The 15,888-nt window shown below is 32.3% G+C and overlaps 2 non-coding genes across 2 annotated transcripts; one reads left to right on the top strand and one right to left on the bottom strand.

Annotated features, from left to right (window-relative positions):
* Positions 1 to 3,103: 3,103 nt before the first annotated feature.
* On the bottom strand, positions 3,104 to 3,300 carry LOC142237315 (U2 spliceosomal RNA). The gene has a single exon (XR_012722451.1). It is a non-coding gene; the product is annotated as a U2 spliceosomal RNA (small nuclear RNA).
* Positions 3,301 to 6,281: 2,981 nt separating this feature from the next.
* Positions 6,282 to 6,478, top strand: LOC142237314 (U2 spliceosomal RNA). The gene has a single exon (XR_012722450.1). It is a non-coding gene; the product is annotated as a U2 spliceosomal RNA (small nuclear RNA).
* Positions 6,479 to 15,888: the final 9,410 nt, after the last annotated feature.

Raw genomic sequence — 15,888 nt, 5'->3', positions numbered from 1 at the left:
TAATAAAATTGAATTAAACTACATTGGTGTCATGTACAACAACCCAGCAAAAAATGTGTCGCCAAAAAAGTAATGAGAATGTTCTTTTTGGATCCGGAAGTGGTGCAAAATTGACGCAGAAGCGATGAACATGGGCTTGTCATAGGACGGAAGTCCTCCATTTCAACAGCCGTCGCACTAAATTTGCATCACTTCTTTAGGTGTGATGCGAATTGAATGTTTTGGATGTAAAAAAATTCTGTGATATTTTGTCAAATAAATAATTTTTATATTTTTTTAATTTTTAATGGATTCTAATGCTTGCGGAAACGTTTGACCTCAAATATTTTCAAAAATTCGCAATTTTTCTAGAAAGGATTTAGCATTGTTTTCGACAAAATTTAAATGATTTGTACCATTTTATGAATTCTTACTCCGTTTTTACCCTTTTTGAAACAAAAAAGTTAAAATCACCCATTAAAAGCATGAAAAAACCAAGTTATAAAAAATTGAATTAAAAGAACTTCCTGGGTAGTTAAAATAAAGAACATCATTGGTAGTGCATCTTCTGGAAGTGCTTTTAAAGTTGTGCCTTTGGAAGAACTTCCAAATTTTTTTGCTGGGAATTTTTTGGCGTTGTAGTTTGTTATAAAGAATCCCGAAAATTTCGGGATACTGAAAAAATCCCGGGATTTTTAAATATCTATCCCGACTGACAACCCTAGTGCCAATTGACACCTATTTCCAAGCAGTTGAAATTTTATACTGGTCATGGGACTGGTTGTATTTAGCCAGTTGGTAGCCACTTCACAGTGTTGCCAGGTGATTTTTGATCCTTCCCCCCAAATCTTAAGAAAAAAACTCAAAAACTCCCAAAAAATTTAAGAAGGTCAAAAAGTCAAAAAGGTGTCCCAAATTTCGTTAAAAATTCCTGCAGTGATACACTTTACAAATTAAATTTAACACAAATATATATACTGAAAAATTTTTTTTTCTGAAGAACAAAATTTCTTTTGAAGTAAATAAAAATCAGTAGATAACATCATTATACTACTTTTCACAAATTCGGGTTTATTTGTCTAAAATTTCGTTCCTGAGGAAAGTAATTTTTCTATGGGTATAATAATACAAAATTATATCAATATAAAGAGCAGACAAAACAATATAATTCAATGTATAAATCTTTCAAATCAAATTAATTAAAACAATGGATTATAAAGTACAAATAATAGAAATAAATAATACCCTGTTCCACAGTGTGGCGCAGGGTATAAAAATAAACAAAAATTACAGTTCAGTAAATATATACATTATTCGCCAAAATTGTAGGCGTGAAATTATGAGACCAATAATTTAATGTTACAATACCATTTCTTAATTTGTTTTTAATTGTATCAAATATTAAAAATGCCCCTTCAACAGATGCGTTTAAAACAGAATGTCATTGCTTACTTGCTTGTATTTAAGAACATGGGTTGACTTCCCTCATTTTTTTTTTTTTCAAAATTCATGCCAGAATTGTTCCAAATTTTGTTGAGAATTGCTCCACTTTATAGGGTCTAAAATAATTTTTTACCCCCAAAAATCCCCCCCAAATAAATGTTACCCCTAAAAATCCCCCTAAACGTGTAAAAAACCCCTAAATTTGGGGGGAAACCCCACAACCTGACAACACTGCCACTTCATGCATTTGTCTTAGGACACAATGAACCCATCCCCTAACCGGTATAAATGTCTCTATCATAGGGTTAATTAACACCTTTCTGGTCCTTTTGCATCTATAACAGGGACAGTCTATTTTTAGTTATATTTTCCCTACATTTGTTCATTTTCTACCAATACCACAAAAATTTGAATTGACGTTTCGACGTTGTTTGTTCAATAGCGTTTGTAGCTGAGTGTGTTAAGGTGTTCTGCTATGGTGCCAGTAAACCCAGTTTCAAAACCAGGTTGGAGCGGAGAGGTTTTTAAATTGTAAAAATGAGATAATAAGAAAATAAAAGTTAAAAAAGAAGCATTGATAAAAATAAAAAGAAAAATTTGTGGAAAAAATTGTTTTTTTTTTGACTGACTGTCTGTCTAACATGTCTATTTGAACTGGTTAATTGATGGGGTCAAATGACCCTTCCTATGACAACCCCATGTTAATTTCATCGGTCACCTAACCAATAAAAGTAGCTGTACCGGTTATAAAGGACAAGTGAAACGGACGGTTTGGGTCCCGAGAACTGAAGGGTACACACTTAAAAAAATAATTTGGTACAAGCGAGACCAATCAGAATTTTTTCATTTACTTATTGGTATTGCATATAGCCTTAAAATACACATGACAAATTTGCTTACTACTTCAATTTTAAAATATTTATTTTATTGTGTGGCCTTCTCATTTTCCAAATTATTTTTATTAAATTTTGTTCTTTATTTTGCTTTTTAGCTGATGCCCAAAATATGATTTTCCTTTTTTATCATACATTTACTGTAAATAAATAAATTTAGCTTTCGTTTTTTTCAAATTTATCTAATTATTACTGAGTTGAACGGACTAATGTTTTATATTGCGATTACTTACTTTAATAAAACTCTTAGAAATGTATGAAATTGTTTCTAAAGAAAAACAAACCAGCAATTAAAAAAAAATATGGAACTACTAATTTATATTACCAACACATTTCGAGCAAAGATTATAAATTATAGGAAGATAGGAAATTAGCTATTGAGGAGATCGAACCATTTACCAGATTAGTTTAATACTGGAACCAAACGCGTATACGACAAGTATTGACATAGCATTAAAATGCAAAAAAAAAGAAATTAAGTGCACGAAATAAATTTCTATAAAGGGTAAAATGTAATTTTTTGATGTTGCCTAAAATTTAACATTGTTTCATTAAGAAAATTAAATTATTCATTTAAAAAATATAAACGAAAAACAACTAAAAGATTACAAACATGTATTAAACTAATCTGGTAAATGCAACATTTGGTATGACGCAAGCCAATTTCCTATCTTCCTCAAATCTATAATCTTTGCTTTCGAGTCTCCAATATTAAGCCCAATCAACCAATATGTTCCTTGAAAATATTTAGTTCTACACATAAGCCTTGTATTTTTGAAATTGATTAGTATATTTGGGCCGAAATCCCGGCGGTACTGCAATACCGGGCCAACCCGCGACAGAAGTGGAGCAAGCCCCTAAACATTCCGTCTATTTCCAAAAATCAGTTTAACATTTGTTGTCCTCCGATGGAGGATCTATCAGATGTTAAGCTGATAAGAACAGATACTACACTTTGATCTTAGCCATAAGGCCGAGAAGCGATAACATTTCCGCTGAAAAGCCAACATCTTATTTGGTGTTAATCATCATGACAATGGGAATTCTAGTGGTGTTATGAAGATATTTTGCCATATAAACCAATGTTAAATGTGTTCATACATCTCTTTGCCTAAACGATATATCCAAAAGCAGGTAGGTAAGTTGTTGTATAATTTGTTTATAAAATGGTTTTTACATTCCATAGAGATGGTACAAATGTTCTAGCTGCAAAAAGGTACACTATCATAATAAAAGTACAAATCGAGATAAATCTTTTAATACAATCTTTTCGAAGAAACTATGTAACATACATAAGAAACTCAGAAAAAAACACAATTTTTATTTCTTAAACATTTCTTAAGACCAATAATTTTCACACATTTTTTAATGACTGGAAGCCATTTGCGCTAACAAAGGCCACCATACCAAATGCTAAGTGGTCCAAAATACTGTCTCATACAATGTGATAAATGCAAATAATATTTCATCTATTTCATCTTTTTCTCGACAATTCGTCGGGTTTTTTCCTACCTTTTCCAAAGAATTTTTATTTGAAATATAATTGTTTTACCATCACAAACAATAATAAATAAATAAAATGTAAATATTGCAGAAAAACTTAAAATCTATATAACATACCTATGTTTACTCTTTAAACTATTGCAACGGAATATTGTAATTTGGTGTTATATTTGTCTTCCTTAATTTTTCTCCTTTTTCTGGAATATAAAGTTTGGTGGTTTTACTAACTGTTTTATATGCGTTTTTCTTGTATGAGATGTGCCTATATCCGTTACAATATTTATTTTCTACGAAAAGTACGAGATACTCTTATATCAATGAGACTTCTTTCCTACAATCTAATCTCACTTTAATTGGTATCACTTTTAGAGGAGGTTTACAACGGTTTACCATCCCAATTATAACACGGTAACTACAATAAACAGGATTCCACATAATTTGTTACTATGTATCACTTGACAATAGTCTAATGATAGAAATTACATCGAAACTACAATATCAACAAAATCGCAAACCCATATTTTTATTAAATGGTCCACTCCAGTTAATAACATCGAATTTGGTTGCATTTACTGCTCCATCTTCCATAGATTTATTTAAAAAAAAAATGGTACCAAAGCTGTTTTAATTATCATCACTGTCTACATTTGCTCTTCCCTTTTATATTCTCCCTAAACATATTGTTTGTACTTGTATGGAAGTAGGTACTGCGCATGTCCTCTAGGAATGAGAGGTCACGTAAAGTATGGATCATTATCGCACTTTTAATAGCACCAAATATGTTACTTCTAAATATTCCAAGTACATTTTTGGTTCCATTTATTTTTTGTTTAAATATCATATAGGTATTTTCTATAACGAAATCGATTGGGAAATAATTTATTTTAAAGAAAAATTATGTTTTTAAGAAACTATCACTCGTCAGAACTCGAAATAAAAACCACGAATTTTGACTCGGTTATTGTATAGCGTACTACGTATTTTAAGCCCAAAATGCATTGTGAATAATCTATTTAATAATAATTTGATTTTTCTTATCATATCCATATCTAGAAAACTATATACTATACGGGGTATAAAAACTTTGATATCAAATCTAATTTATAAAAAAATCTGTGATTTACTTTTGAACTTTGTATTTAATACCCTAAAATGTACAGAGAACACACAGCATTCCATCCCTTGTATAAACACTCATGAAGCATGCGCACTAGCTGCCTTCATTTGACGACTCTCTGTTATAAGCCAAAATTGACATTGATGGAATTTGAAATAAAGTTTTGTATCAAACGTGTACCAAATATAGTACCAATCAAGTACTTTGATTATTACAGAAAACGATTATCTTTTTTATTTGTATTATTTAATAGTATAAATATAATATAAAGAAAGAAAATATTTGTAATTGATGCAGTGGATAATTTATGTTATGATTATTGTCTTTACAGATTTCATGTACCCTTGACATTGATGAACTTAGCACCAGCTTTAAGTGAATAAAATTGAATTTCGCGGAAAAAGGAAAAAAGGATGTATATCAGAAAACACAGCCCATTTTCATTCTCAACATAGAAGAATCTTTATTTTTTGCTTCTAGTATGTTAAATATGTATATTCGTTTGGACGTTTCTATCATGTCTAGGACTATATAAGACGCTTCTTAGAATGTCCCTTCTTCAGATTTGTGGATTATAGATCGTTGTTATTTGCTATTTCAATCTCAAAGTCCTCTTTTTTCGTCAACTTGTTTGCCTTCGATCGTTCTCGTCGCAATCAAGTAATGATTTCAAGTGCTAAGCGATATATGAATAAATAATTTCATATGGTAATTGGCAGAATGTATAATAGTCTAGCGAATACATTAAAGCATTTCGATATCTCCTATTACACTCACCGAAATAACCTTCTGCAATATTTTAAGTCAACTAGATGATTTAAAGACAATACCGTGGTACAACCGCGAGTGGTTTAATACCTTTTCGTTTCAACAGTTTTATGGTGATATCAAAAAGAACGCAATATTTAGAATATTCCATGTTTTTCTAGAAAAGAAATTTAAATTTAGTGAAAAGTACTTTTCCCACCAAAACGCACATATTTTGTACTTTAAAATATTTCTACTCCAAAATATTCCATCCCTGCTAATGACATACGTTAAACCAATCTCTCCCGTCAAACCATACCGTCCTCTCTAAAGAAACATTTATCAGTACACAAAGAATGCGATTCGTCCCCCTTGTCAACTGGCAAACATATATACAAATGTATATGTATTACTTACCTGCTTTGGGCTATTCTCTCAACGCAAAAGGTATTCTGGAACACACATTAAGCAATGCCTTTTATCTCTTTTGTGGTTTTCATTGCCCTACTGACGTCATAATATCTGCATAGTACCACTAAAATTCTCATTTACTTGAATGATCATTCCATATAAAGTATTTGGTTTTCAAAGCAAACGTTATCGCTTCTCGGCCTTATGGCTAAGATCAAAGTGTAGTATCTGTTCTTATCAGCTTAACATCTGATAGATCCTCCATCGGAGGACAACAAATGTTAAACTGATTTTTGGAAATAGACGGAATGTTTAGGGGCTTGCTCCACTTCTGTCGCGGGTTGGCCCGGTATTGCAGTACCGCCGGGATTTCGGCCCAAATATACTAATTAATTTGAAAAGTAAAAAAAAAAAAACTGGGGAAACCCTAAAATACCCTAAAATAGCTGCATTTTGGGTCATCCATTATGGCAGATCTAAGTTTAAGTTACAGTATTTATCCAATTGTGTAATGATAACAGTGTTGCCAGGTGATTTTTGATTCTTCCCCCCAAATCTTAAGAAAAAAACCCCTAAATTGGTCTAGACTTTTTTCAAAAACTCCAAAAAAATTTAAGAATGTTAATACGTCAAAAAGAAGTCCCAAATTTCGTTAAAAAATCCTGCAGTGATACACTTTACAAATTAAATTTAACACAAATATATATACTGAAAAAAAATTTTTTTTCTGAAGAACACAATTTCTTTTGAAGTAAATAAAAATCAGTAGATAACATCATTATACCACTTTTCACAAATTCGGGTTTATTTGTCTAAAATTTCGTTCCTGAGGAAAGTAATTTTTCTGTGGGTATAATAATACAAAATGTATATCAATATAAAGAACAGGCAAAACAATATAATTCAATGTATAAATCTTTCAAATTAAATTAATTAAAACAATAGCTTATAAAGTACAAATAATAGAAATAAAAAATAAACAAAAATTAAAGTTCAGTAAATATATACATTATTCGCCAAAATTGTAGGCGTGAAATTATGAGACCAATAATTTAATGTCACAATACCATTTCCTAATTTGTTTTTAATTGTATCAAATATTAAAAATGCCCCTTCAACAGATGCGTTTAAAACAGAATGTCATTGCTTCTTGCTTGTATTTAAGAACATGGGTTGACTTCCCTCATTTTTTTTTTTCAAAATTCATGCCAGAATTGTTCCAAATTTTGTTGAGAAATGCTCCACTTTATAGGGTCTAAAATAATTTTTACCCCCAAAAAAACCCCCAAATAAATGTTACCCCTAAAAATCCCCCTAAACGTGTAAAAACCCCTAAATTTGGGGGGAAAACACCCAACCTGGCAACACTGAATGATAACCACCTAGGATATTTGCTAATGAGTGTTTTCTGGATCACGTTAAAAATTTCATTTTAATAAATTTAAATTATCATAGTATTGAAAGCCACGTCACAAGTACCCCAATGCAGATTCTGTTCTTCAAAAATACTTCATATTCTCACAATTTTTTTTTTCGACACGTCGGTCACGAAATGATAATATTGAAGCAATATCTTCTGGCCAAAAAATGGTCTTTCGAATAATGACAGAACCATTAATTTAACGAAGAAAAGAAGACAACTAAATCTAAGATGTAAACCTAACTGAGTTGTTGCAAAACGTAATCAAATCAAATTTAGGTCAAGCATCAAATAGCCCAAGTCAAAATCAGCATCAACTAAAAAGAATTAAATTGAGTCACTAAATGAATTTAAAGAGCAATTATGTTAACGACAAGGTCTAATTTAAAAGTATCTGCAAAACAATCATATCGCAGCAATCTCATTAACAAAAAACAAAACAAAAAAAAAAAACACCAGTAATGGGAAAACAGACACAATTACCGAAAAAAACTTCGAGAAAGAGATTTTACAAGAAAAATGTCTAAAATACCAAAAAAAAAAAAATGTTGAAATCTAAAACGAAAAAATACTCAAGTATCTGTAAAGTGCATTAGTTCAAAGACTAAGTAAGACATTAACATGAAGGTATTTTCAAATTGTTTTATTGTCAGTCCCAAATTAAAGGCAAGACTCACAGTCTCTAAAATTTTGTTGATGTAAGGCTAAAAATTGCACCTTGTAAAATTTAATATTTTTCTAGCTTTGACATGATGTTATTAAATATGTTACTTGTAATCGTATTGAAGGTTATTCCCTTCACAAAATTGTTAACACTTTTTCTAACTTAATTGATATTAATTTACTTCCTTTATTGTTTGTGGTTTTTTTCTAGGGTATGCAGGTTATTGGATTTATTTGGCTTGGTTACCGCAACTAAGAAAGGTCGAAATTTGTATTGAGCCGACTGCGTACTAATTTAAACAAACCCTACTGAATTAATGGGACTCAGTATATACAAGAAGTACGAGGAAGGTCCAATATATCATTAACCTAACCGCGAGATGCATGATTATAGCACGAACATTTTGAAAAAACACACACACACAAAAGAAAATATCACAAACATTTCACCAATTAAAATTTTTATTGGATTAAAAAAAAAAATAGTTAAAAATGTAATTAATTCAACATGTTTTTAATTGAAAACAAATCCAAAATTAATGGTAACAATTATTTTTTTAATTATACCCTTCACCACTACTGTGGTACAGGGTATAATAAGTTTGTGCATTTGTATGTAACGCCAAGAAGGAGTAATCATAGACCAACCTTTTAGTATACGGATCGGCTTAGAATTAAATTCTGAGTCGATTTAGCGATGTCCGTCTGTCTGTCTGTCCGTCTGTCTGTCTGTCTGTCTGTCTGTCTGTCTGTTGATGTATTTTTGTGTGCAAAGTACAGCTCGCAGTTTTAGTCCGATTGTCCTAAAATTTGGTATAGGGTCCTGTTTCGGCTCAAAGACGATCCCTATTGATATTGGAAAAAATCGGTTCAGATTTAGATATAGCTGCCATATATATTTTTCGCCGATCTGGTCATAATTGGCGTGTATATCAACCGATCTTCCTCAAATTTCGTACATCCGAATATTTTATGGGTCTCGAAAAACTTGCAAAATACCAGCCAAATCGGTTCAGATTTAGATATAGCTCACATATATAGCTTTCGCCCGATTTACACTCATTTGCCCAAAGAGGCCAATTTTTAACTCCGATTTTGTTGAAATTTTGCACAGGGAGTGGAATTAGCATTGTAACTATGCGTGCCAAATTTGGTTCAAATCGGTTCAGATTTGGATATATCTCCCATATATAGCTTTCGCCCGATTTACACTCATATGACCACAGAGGCCAATTTTTTGCTCCGATTTAGTTGAAATTTTGCACAGGGAGTAGAATTAGCATTGTAGCTATGAGTGCAAAATTTGGTTGAAATCGGTTCAGATTTAGATATATCTCCCATATATAGCTTTCGCCTGATTTACACTCATATGACCACAGAGGCCAATTTTTAACTCCGATTTAGTTGAAATTTTGCACAGAGAGTATAATTAGCATTGTTGCTATGCGTGCCAAATTTGGTTGAAATCGGTTCAGATTTAGATATAGCTCCCATATATATGTTTTTCTGATTTCGACAAAAATGGTCAAAATACCAACAATTTCCTTGTAAAATCGCCACTGCTTAGTCGCAAAGTTGTAAAAATGACTCTAATTTTCCTAAACTTCTAATACATATATATAGAGCGATAAATCATAAATTAACTTTTGCAAAGTTTCCTTAAAATTGCTTCAGATTTAAATGTTTCCCATATTTTTTTACTAACATTGTGTTCCACCCTAGTGCATTAGCTGACTTAAATTTTGAGTCTATAGATTTTGTAGAAGTCTATCAAATTCTTCCAGATCGAGTGGTATTTAAATGTATGTATTTGGGACAAACCATTATATATAGCCCCCAACACATTTGACGGATGTGATATGGTATCGAAAATTTAGATCTACAAAGTGGTGCAGGGTATAATATAGTCGGCCCTGCCCGACTTTAGACTTTCCTTACTGGTTTTAATTTCCGTAGTTGATTGATACTATCATTTCTTTGAAGAAATTAAAAATTCTAGGCTGAAGGCAAAAATAATTCCTGTGCAGTTTTTGTATTTCCCCAATCTGAATTAATATAAAATCAGATACATAATTTCCGAGAAAATAATGCTCTTGATACATTTTTGAGGTGGTCATATTGCTTATCTGGCTGTATTTACAGAACTCATTTTTTACATATTTCGAAATATCACTGATGGAAATAGTAATGCTGTGGGCAATCGAAAAATTTCTACTGCTGGCCTAACATTCATCCATATATACATTGAGCCTAAGAAGTTTACATACACCCAATAGAAATCATAATCAATGGAATAAAAAATAATTATTTTTTTTGTAAAATATATTTGTGCAATTATTATTGGGCATAAAATCAAAACTTTACACAAATTTTATTTTTGCTCTATGTATTGGAGCAAAAAATAATAAAAGAAAAACTACACTCAGACAAGAATCAACTCATGAGCAAGTTAATTTTAACGAATTTTTGGATTCCTGAATCTCTTGGTGAGTTATATTAGTGGGAATTTGAGGAGTAAATACATTAAACAGTTTTATAAAATATTGTAATTTATAAAATTTTACTAGTGGCCGAAAGGGGGATCGAACCACGTCTCAACAGTTTTTGAACCCGTCACACTTCCTCATAGACTGATAAACATCCAAATGTGTTTTTTCTAATTTTTTTTTTGGATGGCTGTATGTATAGGTAAAGTAAAGTAAAGCCCAGAAAAAATTTCACTTAACGGTAGTACACAGAAAAAAGTCAATTGTTAAACTCTTGCTTTATTTTAATTATTTGGTTGTACGTAAATTTTGTTTGTTTCGAATTCCACAACCCATTTTACTTCGACTGAAAAGTTAAATTTAATTTACTGTCAGTAAAAGTCTTAATAAAGTTCGATTAGCTAAAAAGTAAAGAATCAGGTAACATTTGTCCATATGTCTTAATAAAGTTCGATTAGCTAAAAAGTAAAGAATCAGGTAACATTTGGCCATATGTGATAGCACAACATATAACTGATTGAACTAAAATATCATATACATAGGTCTTTAGTAACGAATTGCCACCTAACATATCATCATTACAAATCAATGTAATCCTTTGTAGACAAATATTAGCTCATCCATTAGTAATAAATAGCAAATCAACTGCAATAGAAAAATACCTACCTAGCCGTCATGTCTGGATTAATTTGTGGCCTTATGCAATATTTCTGCAGTAAAATTGTTTGTATGAAAATTGCTTTATAACATAGCTCATTGAACATTTCAGTGATTGCAAAAAGACTGAGAAAATAGAAACCACAAATAAAAAAAAACAACAAAAAGCTAACATAAAAATTTTTATTCGTATGCCACATTTGAGGTATTTTCTTCAACCGCAATTTGGTATTTTGTTTTAATGATTAATTTAAGAATACTTTGCACGGTTGCCATAGTTTTGTAAAAATATATTTAAATTGGAATTTTCATGAAAAAAATTAAGAAACCACAAAGTTGAAAGCTATTTTAATAAATTGTCATAGCCCTTAACTCACCTTAAGAGCAAATCAAACCACATATCCTTATGGCCAGATACATAATTTCCGAGAAAACACATGATGAGCATATTCCTTCTCTGCGTGTAGTAACAGGTTGGCTGATAAGTCCCCGGTCTAACAAAGAAAAACACATTTTTTTGTCAAAATTCGTTTTTATTATTCAACATAGTTCCCTTCAAGAGCGATACAACGATTATAACCACCTTCCAATTTTTGATACCATTTTTGTAGTACTCCTTCGGTTTTGCCTCAAAATAGGCCTCAGTTTCGGCGATCACCTCTTCATTGCAGCCACATTTTTTCCCTGCGAGCATCCTTTTGAGGTCTGAGAACAAGAAAAAGTCGCTGGGGGCCAGATCTGGAGAATACGGTGGGTGGGGAAGCAATTCGAAGCCCAATTCATGAATTTTTGCCATCGTTCTCAATAACTTGTGGCACGGTGCGTTGTCTTGGTGGAACAACACTTTTTTCTTCATCATATGGGACAGCTTGGCCGCGATTTCGACCTTCAAACGCTCCAATAACGCCATATAATAATCACTGTTGATGGTTTTTCCCTTCTCAAGATAATCGATAAAAATTATTCCATGCGCATCCCAAAAAACAGAGACCATTACTTTGCCAGCGGACTTTTGAGTCTTTCCACGCTTCGGAGACGGTTCACCGGTCGCTGTCCACTCAGCCGACTGTCGATTGGACTCAGGAGTGTTGATGGAGCCATGTTTCATCCATTGTCACATATCGACGGAAAAACTCGGGTGTGTTACGAGTTAACAGCTGCAAACACCGCTCAGAATCATCAACACGTTGTTGTTTTTGGTCAAATGTGAGCTCGCGCGGCACCCATTTTGCACAGAGCTTCCGCATATCCAAATATTGATGAATGATATGACCAACACGTTCCTTTGATATCTTTAAGGCCTCTGCTATCTAGATCAACTTCATTTTACGGTCATTCAAAATCATTTTGTGGATTTTTTTGATGTTTTCGTCGGTAACCACCTCTTTCGGGCGTCCACTGCGTTCACCGTCCTCCGTGCTCATTTCACCACGCTTGAATTTTGCATACCAATCAATTATTGTTGATTTCCCTGGGGCAGAGTCCGGAAACTCATTATCAAGCAAAGTTTTTGCTTCGACCGTATTTTTTCCTTCACAAAACAGTATTTTATCAAAACACGAAATTCCTTTTTTTCCATTTTTTTCACAATAACAAAAGTTGCTTCACAAAACACGCTCTATCTCACAAACTAATTGACTTACAGACGTCAAATTTTGACACGAATAATTTGAAGGTTGGTACTATATAAAAATAATGTGTCATCTATGTGTCAGATCGGGGACTTATCAGCCAACCTGTTATAGTCGTCTTGAGTGTTTTCGGAACATTGTTGTAGAATCTTGCAAACAGAAAAATTGGCGAGAGTCGATTTGACCATAGAGAGTTATAAGATTGGAGCCGAGGGATTTTTGGGGAGCCGAGTGGGCCCTCTGTCTAGACCACGTTGTGTGAATATTTAATTAAATTCTACTCAACATTTTGTGATTTCTAAAAGACGTTATTAAAATTACCCAGCAAAAAAAATTGCACGTTGTTCTAAAGGCACAACTTAAATGCTCTTCCAAAAATATCCTCCCAAAGATGTTCTTTATTTTACCTACACAGGAAGTTCATTTAATTAAATTTTTTATAACACGCGTTTTTCATATTTTTATTGGGTAATTTGGCTAAATATTACAATTTTTTTTTAATTCACATGCAAAACACTGAATTCGAATCACACCTTAAGAAGTAATGCAATTTCAGTGCAACGGCGGTTGAAATGGTGGACATCCGTCATATGACAAACCCATGTTAAATTCTTCGCTTCTCCGCCAATTTTGCACCACTTCCGGATCCAAAAAGAACATTTTCACTACATTTTTTGTCACACTTTTTTGCTGGGTAAAAGAAAAAATCAAGAAAAATATTATTGACCTGAAAACATGGGGTCACTTTTTTAAGGTTATATTAACTTCTTAAATTTTGGACCCATAACGAAAATTATATTCTATTATATATATATATATATATATATATTGGACTTTGAAAAAAAATAAAATTCGACTAAAACCAAGATTTTTTTTGTGATACGATGGACTTTTGTTCTGTGTGTCACCTGAGTTTATGTGGTTCAAATTATAAAGAACTGTATGTGGTATTAAAACGCAAATTTTACCTATTCTATTACTTTCAAACCTAGATTTCCTAGATTTCCTTAAAAAAATATATTTTTTTTAATTTGGCAAAAACAAAAAAACAACCGCACTTAAAACTCTTTTTCCAACTACCCACTTTAGCAACTACTACCGACGATTTTCGGTCTACTTGATTGTTTGTATGGTCAATACAAGTAGCTGCTAGATGTAGGTTGGATGTTTGTTGTTGGCAACTTTACAAAAAGCCAAACAATTTAACATCCTTAATAACAGCTTTATCTGCTCTTAAATACAAGGTATCCGTCCATCGTATGACTGTTCATTCTTGCTTTTGTTTTTAAAGTTTGTCTGTATATATATATCGGTATATCTGTTTGTCTGTAGCAGGTGCAATATGGATCATAGTTTCCTCCCCACCCCCCTCGATTTTGTGTAATTTTCTTTAATAGAGTATTTTTCTCATAGTAAAATCCCATGTTTTAGGTGCCCGCTATGACCATACATAGTTGGCCATTTGTGGATGTTTGAATCTGTTTGCTAACATTAGCATGAAGAGGTTTTCCTAACCAAAAATTATCTACGTGTTTCTTTTATGGCCCACTCAATTACCCGGTTACCCATATAAAACATCTGGTTGTTGGTTGGTTTTGTGGTTGTAAGAAATTTCAAAAAAGGTAACAAAATAAAAACAAAGTTTAATGTAGGTATGGGGAAAGGTGTACATCCAGAAAAAAAAAATATTTGCGCATCGAAAAGGTTCGGTCAGTTCATCGTTCAGCATCGAGCTATGTTATATTACATATAGGGATTAAATCTCAACTGAATGCCAAATAATGTTTCACCAAGGGCTACTTTTTCCAATTTATGTATTCAAGAGATCTAAAAAGATTAGCAATAAAAATAAAAAAAGACAAATATATGTGATCGGTCAGGCAGAATTTTAAGTACTCTCCACCATGGATTGCGTGGGATATATATTATTATGGACCCATATGGACCAATCATTGTGTGATTTTTAGAAGACATTTACTAATATTACGTAACAAATTTCAACCGGATCGAATGAAATTTGTTCCTCCACACCGAAAAAAAGTGAACTGTTTTATAGGAAGAATGAACTACCTCGGACGAAAATTGAACTAAATTTTACTCCACATTTTGATACTTCCACAAAGCGTTGTTAAAACCAGGAAATTTTAATGCCCTGTTGTACTTTTTAACTGCAGTTCCCGAAATTACATCATCTCATAGAAGAAAAAATTAACTAAAAGTAAAGAAGAAAATCATTGGCGCCAAATCATGACCATTTGAACCATACAGTAGTTCATTCTTACTATTTTTGGATATCGTACGAAAATCTTCTTTTGCTATAGTTCATATTGAACTTATAAAATAAGTTAAATTTAGCGTTAGTTGCACTACGGAATTTTTTTTCTGTGCAGAACGTTCAACAAGTCACATCAGTGGATCAAATGGGGGCTATATATGGACTGATATAGACCATTTACAATACTATTCGACCAATATCAATATTAAATACGGGTTCCAAGTTTCAAGCCGATAGCTTCTTTCGTTTGGAAGTTAGTGTGATTTCAAGAGAATGACGGACGGACATTGCTAGGATAGAAAATTATATAAAAGGATGTCATACCTGTGTCATTCAATATTGAATCATGCACATTTGATTATAAAGACGTCACCAAAATGTCATAGGGCAATGAATGCCGGTTTTTATTTTGACCATTTCTCTAGTTAGAAAATGTTGGCAAATGTATGTAACGCACACCCTAATAATATGAAAATGTAAGGTACCGTATAATCATCATCGGAAGGTCCTCATTTGCTTCTGAAAAACTTTCTACTAGTTCAATTTGTAGATTTTAGGCGTAGTGAAAAGTGAAGACAAAGCACACACCAATATTTAATTATCAACAAGTAAGGAAAATCTAAAGTCGGGCGGGGCCGACTATATTATACCGTGCACCACTTT

The sequence above is a fragment of the Haematobia irritans genome, chromosome 4 (genome assembly GCF_050003625.1).
Source record: "Haematobia irritans isolate KBUSLIRL chromosome 4, ASM5000362v1, whole genome shotgun sequence".
In the NCBI taxonomy this organism is placed as follows: Eukaryota; Metazoa; Arthropoda; class Insecta; order Diptera; family Muscidae; genus Haematobia; species Haematobia irritans.
The sequence above is the reverse complement of the archived record's forward strand: the minus strand, read 5'-3'. Positions and strand labels throughout refer to the sequence as shown.